This window comes from Balaenoptera acutorostrata, chromosome 6, assembly GCF_949987535.1.
Source record: "Balaenoptera acutorostrata chromosome 6, mBalAcu1.1, whole genome shotgun sequence".
Classification (NCBI taxonomy): domain Eukaryota; kingdom Metazoa; phylum Chordata; class Mammalia; order Artiodactyla; family Balaenopteridae; genus Balaenoptera; species Balaenoptera acutorostrata.
Window position 1 is genome coordinate 65,192,594 of NC_080069.1, and position 13,926 is coordinate 65,206,519.

The 13,926-nt window shown below is 37.2% G+C and overlaps 1 long non-coding RNA gene across 1 annotated transcript in view; it reads left to right on the forward strand.

Annotated features, from left to right (window-relative positions):
- LOC130708446 (uncharacterized) overlaps positions 1 to 13,926 on the forward strand; it is a 1,343,207-nt gene that overhangs the window by 812,209 nt on the left and 517,072 nt on the right. The gene's annotated exons all lie outside the window — the stretch shown is intronic.

Genomic DNA, 13,926 nt, shown 5'->3' on the forward strand with positions numbered 1-13,926 from the left:
TACAATGGTGTGTTAGTTTCTGCTTTATAACAAAGTGAATCAGTTATACATATACATATGTTCCCATATCTCTTCCCTCTTGTGTCTCCCTCCCTCCCACCCTCCCTATCCCACCCCTCTAGGTGGTCACAAACCACCAAGCTGATCTCCCTGTGCTATGCGGCTGCTTCCCACTAGCCATCTGTTTTACGTTTGATAGTGTATGTATGTCCATGCCACTCTCTCACTTTGTCACAGCTTACCCTTCCCCCTCCCCATATCCTCAAGTCCATTCTCTAGTAGGTCTGTGTCTTTATTCCTGTCTTACCCCTAGGTTCTTCATGACCTTCTTTTTTTTCTCTCTCTCTCTTAGATTCCATATATATGTGTTAGCATACGGTATTTGTTTTTCTCTGACTGACTTCACTCTGTATGACAGTCTCTAGGTCCATCCACCTCACTACAAATAACTCAATTTCATTTCTTTTTATGGCTGAGTAATATTCCATTGTATATATGTGCCACATCTTCTTTATCCATTCATCTGTTGATGGACACTTAGGTTGCTTCCATGTCCTGGCTATTGTAAATAGTGCTGCAATGAACATTGTGGTACATGACTCTTTTTGAATTATGGTTTTCTCAGGGTATATGCCCAGTAGTGGGATTGCTCAGTTGTATGGTAGTTCTATTTTTAGTTTTTTTTTTTTTTTTTAATTTTTATTTATTTATTTTTATTTATTTATGGCTGTGTCGGGTCTTCGTTTCTGTGCGAGGGCTTTCTCTAGTTGCGGCAAGCGGGGGCGACTTCATCGCGGTGCGCGGGCCTCTCATTATCGCGGCCTCTCTTGTTGCGGAGCATGGGCTCCAGACGCACAGGCTCAGTAGTTGTGGCTCACGGGCCCAGTTGCTCCGTGGCATGTGGGATCTTCCCAGACCAGGGCTCGAACCCGTGTCCCCTGCATTGGCAGGCAGATTCTCAACCACTGCGCCACCAGGGAAGCCCCTATTTTTAGTTTTTAAAGGAACCTCCATACTGTTCTACATAGTGGCTGTATCAATTTACATTCCCACCAACAGTGCAAGAGGGTTCCCTTTTCTCCACACCCTCTCCAGCATTTATTGTTTCTAGATTTTTTTTGATGATGGCCATTCTGACCAGTGTGAGATGATATCTCATTGTAGTTTTGATTTGCATTTCTCTAATGATTAATGATGTTGAGCATTCTTTCATGTGTTTTTTGGCAATCTGTATATCTTCTTTGGAGAAATGTCTATTTAGGTCTTCTGCCCATTTTTGGATTGAGTTGTTTGTTTTTTTGATATTGAGCTGCATTAGCTGCTTGTGTATTTTGGAGATTAAGCCTTTGTCAGTTGCTTCATTTGCAAATATTTTCTCCCATTCTGAGGGTTGTCTTTTGGTCTTGTTTATGGTTTCCTTTGCTGTGCAAAAGCTTTTAAATTTCATTAGGTCCCATTTGTTTATTTTTGTTTTTATTTCCATTTCTCTAGGAGGTGGGTCAAAAAGGATCTTGCTGTTATTTATGTCATAGAGTGTTCTGCCTATGTTTTCCTCTAAGAGTTTGATAGTGTCTGGCCTTACATTTAGGTCTTTAATCCATTTTGAGTTTATTTTTGTGTATGGTGTTAGAGAGTGTTCTAATTTCATACTTTTACATGTACCTGTCTAGTTTCCCAGCACCACTTACTGAAGAGGCTGCCTTTTCTCCACTGTATATGCTTGCCTCCTTTATCAAAGATAAGGTGACCATACGTGTGTGGGTTTATCTCTGGGATTTCTATCCTGTTCCATTGATCTATATTTCTGTTTTTGTGCCAGTACCATAGTGTCTTGATTACTGTAGCTTTATAGTATAGTCTGGAGTCAGGGAGCCTGATTCCTCCAGCTCCATTTTTCGTTCTCAAGATTGCTTTGGCTATTCGGGGTCTTTTGTGTTTCCATACAAATTGTGAAATTTTTTGTTCTAGTTCTGTGAAAAATGCCAGTGGTAGTTTGATAGGGATTGCATTGAATCTGTAGATTGCTTTGGGTAATAGAGTCATTTTCAGAATGTTGATTCTTCCAATCCAAGAACATGGTATATCTCTCCATCTATTTGTATCATCTTTCATTTCTTTCATCAGTGTCTTATAGTTTTCTGCATACAGGTCTTTTGTCTCCTTAGGTAGGTTTATTCCTAGATATTTTATTCTTTTTGTTGCAATGGTAAATGGGAGTGTTTTATAATTTCACTTTCAGATTTTTCATCATTAGTGTATAGGAATGCCAGAGATTTCTGTGCATTAATTTTGTATCCTGCTACATCACCAAATTCATTGATTAGCTCTAGTAGTTTTCTGATAGCATCTTTAGGATTCTCTACGTATAGTATCATGTCACCTGCAAACAGTGACAGCTTTACTTCTCCTTTTCCGATTTGGATTCCTTTTATTTCTTTTTCTTCTCTGATTGCTGTGACTAAAACTTCCAAAACTATGTTGAATAATAGTGGTGAGAGTGGGCAACCTTGTCTTGTTCCTGATCTTAGTGGAAATGGTTTCAGTTTTTCACCATTGAGGACAATGTTGGCTGTGGGTTTGTCATATATGGCCTTTATTATGTTGAGGAAAGTTCCCTCTATGCCTACTTTCTGCTGGGTTTTTTATCAGAAGTCGGTGTTGAATTTTGTTGAAAGCTTTCTCTGCATCTATTGAGATGATCATATGGTTTTTCTCCTTCAATTTGTTAATATGGTGTATCACATTGATTGATTTGCGTATATTGAAGAATCCTTGCATTCCTCAAATAAACCCCACTTGATCATGGTGTATGATCCTTTTAATGTGCTGTTGGATTCTGTTTGCTAGTAATTTGTTGAGGATTTTAGCATCTATGTTCATCAGTAATATTGGCCTGTAGTTTTCTTTCTTTGTGACATCTTTGTCTGGTTTTGGTATCAGGGTGATGGTGGCCTCGTAGAATGAGTTTGGGAGTGTTCCTCCCTCTGCTATACTTTGGAAGAGTTTGAGAAGGATAGGTGTTAGCTCTTCTCTAAATGTTTGATAGAATTCGCCTGTGAAGCCATCTGGTCCTGAGCTTTTGTTTGTTGGAAGACTTTTAATCACAGTTTCAATTTCAGTGCTTGTGATTGGTCTGTTCATATTTTCTATTTCTTCCTGGTTCAGTCTCGGCAGGTTGTGCTTTTCTAAGAATTTGTCCATTTCTTCCAGGTCGTCCATTTTATTGGCATAGAGTTGCTTGTAGACAGCATATATACGGGTCTTGTTTTTGTATCCATTCAGCCAGTCTGTGTCTTTTGGTGGGAGCATTTAATCCATTTACATTTAAGGTAATTATCGATATGTATGTTCCTATTCCCATTTTCTTAAATGTTTTGGGTTTGTTATTGTAGGTGTTTTCCTTCTCTTGTGTTTCTTGCCTAGAGAAGTTCCTTTAGCATTTGTTGTAAAGCTGGTTTGGTGGTGCTGAACTCTCTGAGCTTTTGCTTGTCTGTAAAGGTTTTAATTTCTCCATCGAATCTGAATGAGATCCTTGCTGGGTAGAGTAATCTTGGTTGTAGGTTTTTCTCCTTCATGACTTTAAGTATATCCTGCCACTCCCTTCTGGCTTGCAGAGTTTCTGCTGAAAGATCAGCTGTTAACCTTATGGGGATTCCCTTGTGTGTTATTTGTTGTTTTTCCCTTGCTGCTTTTAATATGTTTTCTTTATATTTAATTTTTGATAGTTTGATTAATATGTGTCTTGGCATGTTTCTCCTTGGATTTATCCTGTATGGGACTCTCTGTGCTTCCAGGACTTGATTAACTATTTCCTTTTCCATATTAGGGAAGTTTTCAACTATAATCTCTTCAAATATTTTCTCAGTCCCTTTCTTTTTCTCTTCTTTTTCTGGGACCCCTATAATTCGAATGTTGGTGCATTTAATATTGTCCCAGATGTCTCTGAGACTGTCCTCAGTTCTTTTCATTCTTTTTTCTTTATTCTGCTCTGCAGTAGTTATTCCCACTATTTTATCTCCAGGTCACTTATCTGTTCTTCTGCCTCAGTTATTCTGCTATTGATCCCTTCTAGAGAATTTTTAATTTCATTGATTGTGTTGTTCATCATTGTTTGTTTCCTCTTTAGTTCTTCTAGGTCCTTGTTAAACGTTTCTTGTATTTTCTCTATTCTATTTCCAAGATTTTGGATCATCTTTACTATCATTATTCTGAATTCTTTTTCAAGTAGACTGCCTATTTCCTCTTCATTTGTTAGGTCTGGTGGGTTTTTACCTTGCTCCTTCATGTGCTGTGTGTTTCTCTGTCTTCTCATTTTGCTTATCTTACTGTGTTTGGGGTCTCCTTTTCGCAGGCTGCAGGTTCGTAGTTCCCGTTGTTTTTGGTGTCCGTCCCCAGTGGCTAAGGTTGGTTCAGTGGGTTGTGTAGGCTTCCTGGTGGAGGGGACTAGTGCCTGTGTTCTGGTGGATGAGGCTAGATCTTGTCTTTCTGGTGGGCTGGTCCATATCTGGTGGTGTGTTTTGGGGTGTCTGTGGCCTTATTATGATTTTAGGCAGCCTCTCTGCTAATGGATGGGGCTGTGTTCCTGTCTTGCTAGTTGTTTGGCATAGGGTGTCCAGCACTGTAGCTTGCTGGTCGTTGAGTGAAGCTGGATCTTGGCATTGAGACGGATCTCTGGGAGATTTTTGCCGTTTGATATTACGTGGAGCTGGGAGGTGTCTTGTGGACCAGTGTCCTGAAGTTGGCTCTCCCACCTCAGAGGCACAACCCTGATGCCTGGCTGGAGCACCAAGAGCCTTTCATCCACACAGCTTAGAATAAAAGGGAGAAAAAATAGAAAGAAAGAAAGAAAGAAAGAAGATAAAATAAAATAAGATAAAATAAAGTTATTAAAATAAAAAATAATTATTAAGAAAAAATTTTAAAAAGTAAAAAAAAAAAAAAAAATGGACGGACAGAACCCTGGGACAAATGGTGAAAGCAAAGTTATATAGACAAAATCACATAGACAAAATCACACACAGAAGCATACACATACACACTCACAAAAAGAGGAAAAGGGGAAAAAATAATATATCTTTGCTCCCGAAGTCCACCTCCTCAATTTGGGATGATTCGTTGTCTAGTCAGGTGTTCCACAGATGCAGGTACATCACGTTGACTGTGGAGATTTAATCCGCTGCTTCTGAGGCTGCTGGGAGAAATTTCCCTTTCTCTTCTTTGTTTGCACAGCTCCCAGGGGTTCAGCTTTGGATTTGGACCCGCCTCTGTGTGTAGGTCGCCTGAGGGTGTCTGTTCTTCACTCAGACAGGACGGGGTTAAAGGAGCAGCTGCTTCGGGGGCTCTGGCTCACTCAGGCGGGGAGGGGGTGGGGGTGGGGGAGGGAGCGGTACGGAGGAGGCGGGGCAAGCCTGCGGCGGCAGAGGCCGGCATGACGTTGCAACAACCTGAGGCGCGCCGTGCGTTCTCTAGGGGAAGTTGTTCCTGGGTCACGGGACCCTGGCAGTGGCGGGCTGCACAGGCTCCCGGGAGGGGAGGTGTGGAGAGTGACCTGTGCTCGCACACAGGCTTCTTGGTGGCGGCAGCAGCAGCCTTAGCGTCTCATGCCCGCCTCTGGGGTCCACGCTGATAACCGCGGCTCGCGCCAGTCTCTGGAGCTCCTTTAAGCGGCGCTTTTAATCCCCTCTCCTCGCACACCAGGAAACAAAGTGGCAAGAAAAAGTCTCTTGCCTCTTCGTCAGCCCCAGACTTTTTCCCAGACTCCCTCCCAGCTAGCTGTGGTGCGCTAACCCCTTCAGGCTGTGTTCACGCAGCCAGCCCCAGTCCTCTCCCTGCGATCCGACCGACCGAAGCCCGAGCCTCAGCTCCCAGCCCCCGCCCGCCTCGGCGGGTGAGCAGACAAGCCTCTCGGGCTGGTGAGTGCTGCTCGGCGCCGAGCCTCTGTGCAGGAACCTCTCCGCTTTGCCCTCCGCACCCCTGTGGCTGCGCTCTCCTCCGTGGCTCCGAAGCTTCCCCACTCCGCCACCCGCAGTCTCCACCCGCGAAGGGGCTTCCTAGTGTGTGGAAACCTTTCCTCCTTCACAGCTCCCTCCCACTGGTGCAGGTACCGTCCCTATTCTTTTGTCTCTGTTTTTTCTTTTTTCTTGTGCCCTACCCAGGTACGTGGGGAGTTTCTTGCCTTTTGGGAGGTCTGAGGCCTTCTGCCAGCGTTCAGTAGGTGTTCTGTAGGAGTTACTCCACATGTAGATGTATTTCTGATGTATCCGTGGGGAGGAAGGTGATCTCCGCGTCTTACTCTTCCGCCATCTTGAAGCTCCTCTTTTGTAATTATTAATTTGACTATTCATACATTAGCCTGTGTTTTTTCTTCTTGGATAAAAGTTCCAGGCAAAACTGAGACCTAAAGAGAACCCATGAAACCCACTCTTAATTGTTGGCAAGGCAATTTAGTCAGTCAGAAGAATTCCGAAATGTGTATTTATTTTATATAAATTAAGTTTTGAGTAAAAAGCACTAAGACTTGGGAGTTGGGATAGCATATGTGTTGTATTAATCTCTTCTTCCACTTAAAGGTCATGACTTTGGATAGGGAAGGTGATACGGACGGTGAGCAGCTGACTACACAGATGGTATTGAAAAATAGATCATTGTTTATGGTACCTAAAAACAAATGGGCTCTTAGGAAGGTCAGACTGCATCTCAGATCCAGGTTTATCTATACTTATGAACCCTCACTCAGGCAAAAGAACTATCTTAAGCATCTTCATAGAAATAACACTTATTATAACAATCCTATGACAATTGCATATGAAAATCTCCGTTTATAGGTAAGTAAACTGCAGGTTAGGTTAGATCTAAATTAATAAAACTCAAAAGCAGTAGAGTCAAAACACAAACTCTGTTTGGTGTCAGTGCCCTTAGCCTTATAACGTGGCTCCTTTCCTCTGACAGAGCTGAAGTATGCATTTGGCAGGTGACTTGCCATTTACATAAAACAATTTTATTCATTTGTGCGTTTACTTTTTTCATTCATACTTACTTATTCATTTAACAAAACGCTCTGAGGATCTGTGAGCCTGAGACTGTGCAGAGAGGATGGAAAGTTAAACGTGGGAACAGAGTGTTCTAAAGGGCTTAACTGAAAGAAAAAGATAACTTTTTACAATAAGAGTATACAAAATGGACACCATTTGGAATAATTGGAATGGCATAGACAAAAGTACAATTATGCTCAGTAATTATCAGAAAAAAAACTAAAGAAAGATAGTAACAATATAATTGATTTTGTGTCTCTGTATAGTTGTATAATGAGTATTTATAACATAAAAAGGATACTTGAAATTTCAGCAATGTAGTTGAATATAAACCCACAAGTACCAGTGAAAATTACTTGACCTATATACCTTGAACAAAAGAAGCTAATAAAAGGAGTGAAAATAGTTGATGCTTTTAAGGGACACATCCAAATGGTGGAAACCCAGTAGTCTAAATATGAAAGCTCTGTGTTACATACTTACCTGAAAAGAAAAGGAGAAACAAGTACAGTTTCCTTAGAAGTTGGGCAGATATTTTTAAAGCAGACTAAGAATATGGGTGAGGCTCTCTGATGACCTAAAATTTTGAACATAACTTATACGTAAACAAGAGCTACGTTTCCTTGACTCCATCACCACCCTCCAACCTTTATTCTGCCCTTTTTCCTCCCTTTTTCAGCAAAATTCAAAAGAGAAAATCTTATATTCGATGAACTATATTTCTTTGTTACCATTTATCACTCAAAGTGTTCAACTTTTAATCTCAATCTTCTGCTTAAATGTCTCTTACTAAAGGCAATAGTGAAGGCCAAAATTTTGTTGTCATCATCTTGGAACACTCTGAAGAACATTTTGCATTGCTGACGCCATTTGTTCTTGGCTCCTTCCTCCTTCAAGCTTGAGAAATGTCTATCAAGTTTCTCAACCAATTTTGCTTATTACATTCTTGCTGCCTATTCCAGTAATGTTGATGTTCCCCTAAGTATCCATTATTGATCATCCCTTTTGTGTCCTCCTTTTCTCCCATGCTTCATTTATCACTAAAACACTGATAAATCCCAAATCTATAGCTCCAGTTTATAACTTTCTCCTGAACTCCAGATCTGCATGTCCAGTAGATTATTAGAACTACCCACAAAGAAACGCTACAGGATTCTAAAACTCATTTAAAATTTTACTTTTCATATTTCTCTACTACCTCCTCAGATTGCTTTGTGTTAGTTAAGGTCATCAGAACCCTACTCCAAAATTTTCTCTGCCTTATCTTCAAATTGCTCACTAACGATAAAAGTCTTGCTGTTATCAAGCCCTTCAAATCTGATTTTAAACCATGTCTTCAAATATTGGTCATATCTCTTTCCACCACACGCTCAGACCCTAGCTACATAGAATGCATTGCCATCCCTGTTGTTGCATAAGCTACTTTTCCCTATTGGAATATGTATTCACCCCAGTTAAATCCTCCTTTGACTCTCCCTGGATGCACTTGCCACTCTGACTAGTGATTTGACAGCCTATATATTTACTTTAACATGCATTTCTTTCTACTAAAATTATTTGTTGTTCTTTTGAGAAAAGTCAATGTAAATGCTGGGACATTTCTATTAATTTCAAACAGAACTTAGATGTAGTATTAGGGATAGAATGGAACTACTTCACAAGAACAGTTTCTATTGAACAGAAGGATACAAAAATTAGAAATTTGTATGTATTTCTTAATGTAGCCTAACATATAGAATTTTTTTTAAAAGATAGAACTAAAAGGAAGAAAAGACAAACTTAAAATCATGGTGGGGGGGTGTGTACAACATGAATCTTCCAGTATCTGAATGAACAACATCATTAACATGTTTAATATAATTTATGTATATAGAACAATGCACTTAAGTGCAGAATGTATATCATTTTCAAGGATACACAGAACATTTATAAAAATTGATCAGATGCTGAATCATAAAGCAAATTTCAATATATTATAGAGGATAGGAATCATGTTGAGTTAAGTGCTTTGTGCACAAGTTATTTGAATCAAAATCTCCAGATATTAGGAAAATTAAAATATACATTTTTGGAATACTTCTTCAGTAAAAAATAAACTTTAACATACTTAGAAATGAATAAAAATTAAACTGTTATATTAAAAAAACTAAAACCAATATTAGGGTGAAGTGTACTTCAAATGCACATATAAGAAAAGAATAAGGCAGAAAATCGATTATAAGCATCCATCTCAAGAAACTGAGGGAAAACAGCACATTTAACCCAAAGACAGAAGGAGAGAAATAATAAAAATCAGGAGGTAATTGCATGAAAAATATTGTACGTTGTACCAAACATACAATAGAGAGGATTAACGAAACTAAAATTGGTTCTTTGAATAAACTAATAAAAGTGGTAGATATTGATGTTACTGACCAAGTTAAAAAAAGAGAGGTGTCAAGAATAATATCAGGAATAGAGGTTTCTACAAATCCTGAAGATACGAAAAAGATGTTGAAAGGATGTTGGAAATAACTTTTTTAAAAAATAAAATTTTGCATAAAGTAAATTTCTAGTTAAAATATAACTTAACAAAACTGATGTGAGAAAGAATAAGACAATCTAAATAATTACATACCTATTAATGAGATGAATAATAAAAATTCCTGTTTAACTAAAACTCGTAGTAAATTGAAAATAGAGGGAATCTTTCTCATTATGATAAGGAATATCTACCAAACACCTACAACAAATAGTGGACTTAATGGTAAGTTTCCCTTGAGATAAAGAGAAGGGTGCCCAGGAGCAGCTCTTCTGTTCATTGTTCTCGTAGTCCTAGTGACTGCAGTGATTCAAAATGCATACACATTCACACACATGCCGATGTGCATACACCCAAGCATGCATACATACAGGTATACAGGCACATTTTTAAAGTTCAAAGATTTAAGTGGAATATATGAAACCATTGTTTGTGTATAATGTGAGAGTGCAGATAGTAAATTGAAAAGAATACACAGGTCAATTAAGATTGCTCAATATAAAGTCAATAGAAAGTCAATTGCTTTTCTACATACAAGTGATAAATAGAAAATAGAAATACCATGTTTAATAATATAAAAATATCAAATAGAAATGAATTTATTGAAAGGTGTGAAACCTCTATGTAGAAAATTGTGCATTTTTGTGAAATAGCACAAAATTAAAAGGCAATCCATGGAATGGGAGAAAATGTTTACAAATTATATATCTGATAAGGGATTAATATCCAGAATATAAAAAGAATAGTGAGAACTCAACAGTAAACAGATAACCCGACTAAAAATGAACAAAGGATTAGAGTAGACATTTCTCCAAGGAAGATAGACAAATGGCCAATAGCCACATGAAAAATTGTTCACCATCGTTAGTCATTGGGGAAATGCACATCAAAACCACAATGAGATACTATCACACTCACTGACTATAATGGCCATATTTTTTAAGAGTGGAAAGTGACAAGTCTTGGCGAGGATATGGAGAAATTGTAACATTTATTCATTCCTGGTAGGAATGTAAAATGGCATACCCACTCTGGAATAGAGTTTGGCAGTTCCTCAAACAGTTAAACATAGAATTAACATATGACTCAGAAATTCTACTCCTACATATATGCCCAAGAGGACTAAAAACATATTTTCACACACAAAACCTGTCCACAGATGTTCATAGTGACATTATTCATAATTGACAAAAAAAGTGAAAATAAGCAAAATCTATTCTTTGCTGATGAATAGATTAAAAAAAGTACTGTGTCCACTCAGTGGAATATTATTCAGCCATTAAAAGGTAGGAAATACTGCTATGTGCTACAACATAGATGGACCTTGAAAACATTTTGCTAAGTGAAATAAGATAGACAAAAATGTCTACAAATTGTATGATTAATTTGTATGAATTGTCCAGAATAAGCAAATCCAGAGTGGCAGATTAGAGGTTGCCAGGGGAAGTGGATAAGGGAGAAATGGGATTGATCACTAATAGGTATAGGGTTTCCTTTTCAGATTTTGGAGATGTTCTGGAATTAATGGTGATGTTTATACAACATTGTGAACATAATACAAACCATTAAATTGTCCAGTTTGAAACAGTGAATTTTATGTTATGTGGATTATATTTTTTAAATATTCAATAAACTCTTAAGGAAAAGGTAGAGGAGCCTGCTCTTCTATCCACATCAAGTTGTGGTAAGATATGATATAGACACGTGTGATATAGACAAATAGTTAAATGGGATACATTGACATCTAGAAACACCCAAGTATCTATGGACACTTAATTTATGACAAAACTAGCATTGCAGAGCAGCGGCAAAAGGAAGGTATTTTCAATAAATTTTATTGGGTCAATTTGGAAAATAATAACATTTTACCACAAATCACACAGAGCAAAACATTAATTTCGGGTAGGTTTTTGGATTAGATGTGAGAGGCAGAAGAATCATACAATAACAAACTTTCAGAAGAAGATAGAGAAGAATATGTATATATGATCACTTCGTATAATACATGGGCCACAAAAAGAAAGACAGAGATGGTTAAATTTGACTGCTATAAAACTAAGAATTAAGTTGCAACAAGAGGCACGATAAGTGAGTAAAAGGGTGAGCTGTGGAGTGGGAAATACATTTCACCAAATACAACCAACAAAGGACTCATATCTAGAATATATAAAGCACTTCTACAAATTAATAAGGAGAAGACAACCTACATTAAATGGACAAGAAAATTGAAAAGTATCTCCTTAAATGAAAAAATATATATTTGTATGAATTATGTATATATATATGACAAATATATGAAAATGCACTAAAACACATTAATAAAGAAATGTCAATTAAAAGTATATACTACACAGTAAACTGATGGCTAAAGCTAAGCAGAATAAAAATATATTCTGGTGAATTTGTGCAACAATGGCAACTTTGATACACTATTCAGCAGTGTCTGCTAAAATAGAACATCTGTACTCTAGTAAACTACTTCTAGGAAATAGCCAAGACAAATATGTGTGCATGTATAAACGGATGCTTATAATAGAATTATTCATGATAACTAGAAAGTAGAAACAATCCATATCTGTCAATAGAGGATTGAATATATAAATCACGTAATATTTATCCGATGGAATTCTATAGAGTAATGAAAAATAATTATAGTTACAAGCAACAAGATGAATGAATCTCATGTAAATGTTAAGGGAAAGAAACTAAATATACATGAAAATACAGTGTATGATTTCAATTATATAAAGTTCAAAACTAAGGCAAAACTATAGGATGAACAAAAAATCTGGAAACAGACAAATACATATATATAGTTTTTATATAATAGTTTATCGTGATTACAATACACAATATGTTCAATGACATTACATAACATGTCCAAAGGATTTTCCCTCTCTGGCAACACATAGTCAATATGCCATGCAAAATTATGATGAATACGTGACATTAGTGCTGCATTTCCACAGTCACGGCGTATGCATCTGTGTTGCCTCAACTGGTTTGCACTTTATTCGAACCTGTGCTTTAGCATAACCCACAAGAAGTAATCAAGTGAGTTTAAACTATATGTATTTACGTATGTATATGTGTGTGTATACTGTGGGTGTATATGCCATTCATATATATAGTTTGTGTATGTATGTTGTGTATATACATGTGTGTATACACACACACACACACATACACACAAGCGCACACAGACCAAGCTGTGGGCCTCTATGTGTTAGTTGTGTTCTAGTTCTTGATCTGAGTGTTGATTACATGAGCATTCATTTTGTGATAATTTATTGAGCTATATACATTTGTACTTTTGCAAGTTTCTTGTGTGATTTATAACTCACAATAAAGAAATAACCTAAAATGTGAAAAGGAAAGAAAAATACCAAACATTTTCTATGGCTCTCATGAGAAGAACTAAAATCCAGAGACAGAGGCTTTGTACCTTTGAAGCCAGGCTCTCTCATAATACAACAAAATCCACTGCTTGCTCCTCTCAAGTGAACCACTGGTCTTCTCAAATGATTCTAAGCCCTAGAGGAAGAATTTTAATAGATTCATTCTGGCCAATTTGTTACCAATTAGTGGTCCAGCATTATGTATGTAATTCTGGCCAGATAACCTAATTTGAATGCTGTGGCAATAAGACGCAGACACATATTTATAGACACAGAAAACTGTATACACATAGTGTTAAATTTTCACATTTATTGTTATTCTTCATTCTCTTTTATAGAGATAGTTTTTTCAATACTTGTACAATATATAATTTCAAACTTAATTCCCAAGGTAAAAGGAAAAGGTGATAATCATATGTTTAAAAAAAAATCTCCTTTATTTTATAGTATAATGGTTAGAAGTTCAATATTTCTGCTCAAACACAGAGGCAGTCAGGCATATTTACAAAAGGCCTTACAGTGTTTGCCATTGCCTTTACACAAGACAACATTTATAAAACCTTTGCATCCCACAGCAGGTGCTAGGTCTTCTTTTGGGAATTTGTGCTGTTCAGATACTGCCTTTCATTTGAACTTCAAATACCTTAAAAACATAGAGGCTGCATTTTAATATAATTTGGAAATTAAAACCCTTTTATTTTTGTCATTATAATATCTTACATGGATTTACTTTTCAAAAATGAATTAAAGTCAAAACTAATGACTGTCTGATACCAACAAAGGCAGAAAAATGGTAAAACGTTTTTTAAAATGAAGCTTTGGTCTGCCTAGCTCACAAGAAAAATAAATGCATGTAATAAGTATTTGGAGATTTCAAGTATATTTAGTAATAGTCTACCGTCTTTTGAGAATCTAAAGAATTAAACTGAATAATTATGGTCACCTGAATAGTTGGAAACATATTTTCAAGATCTAG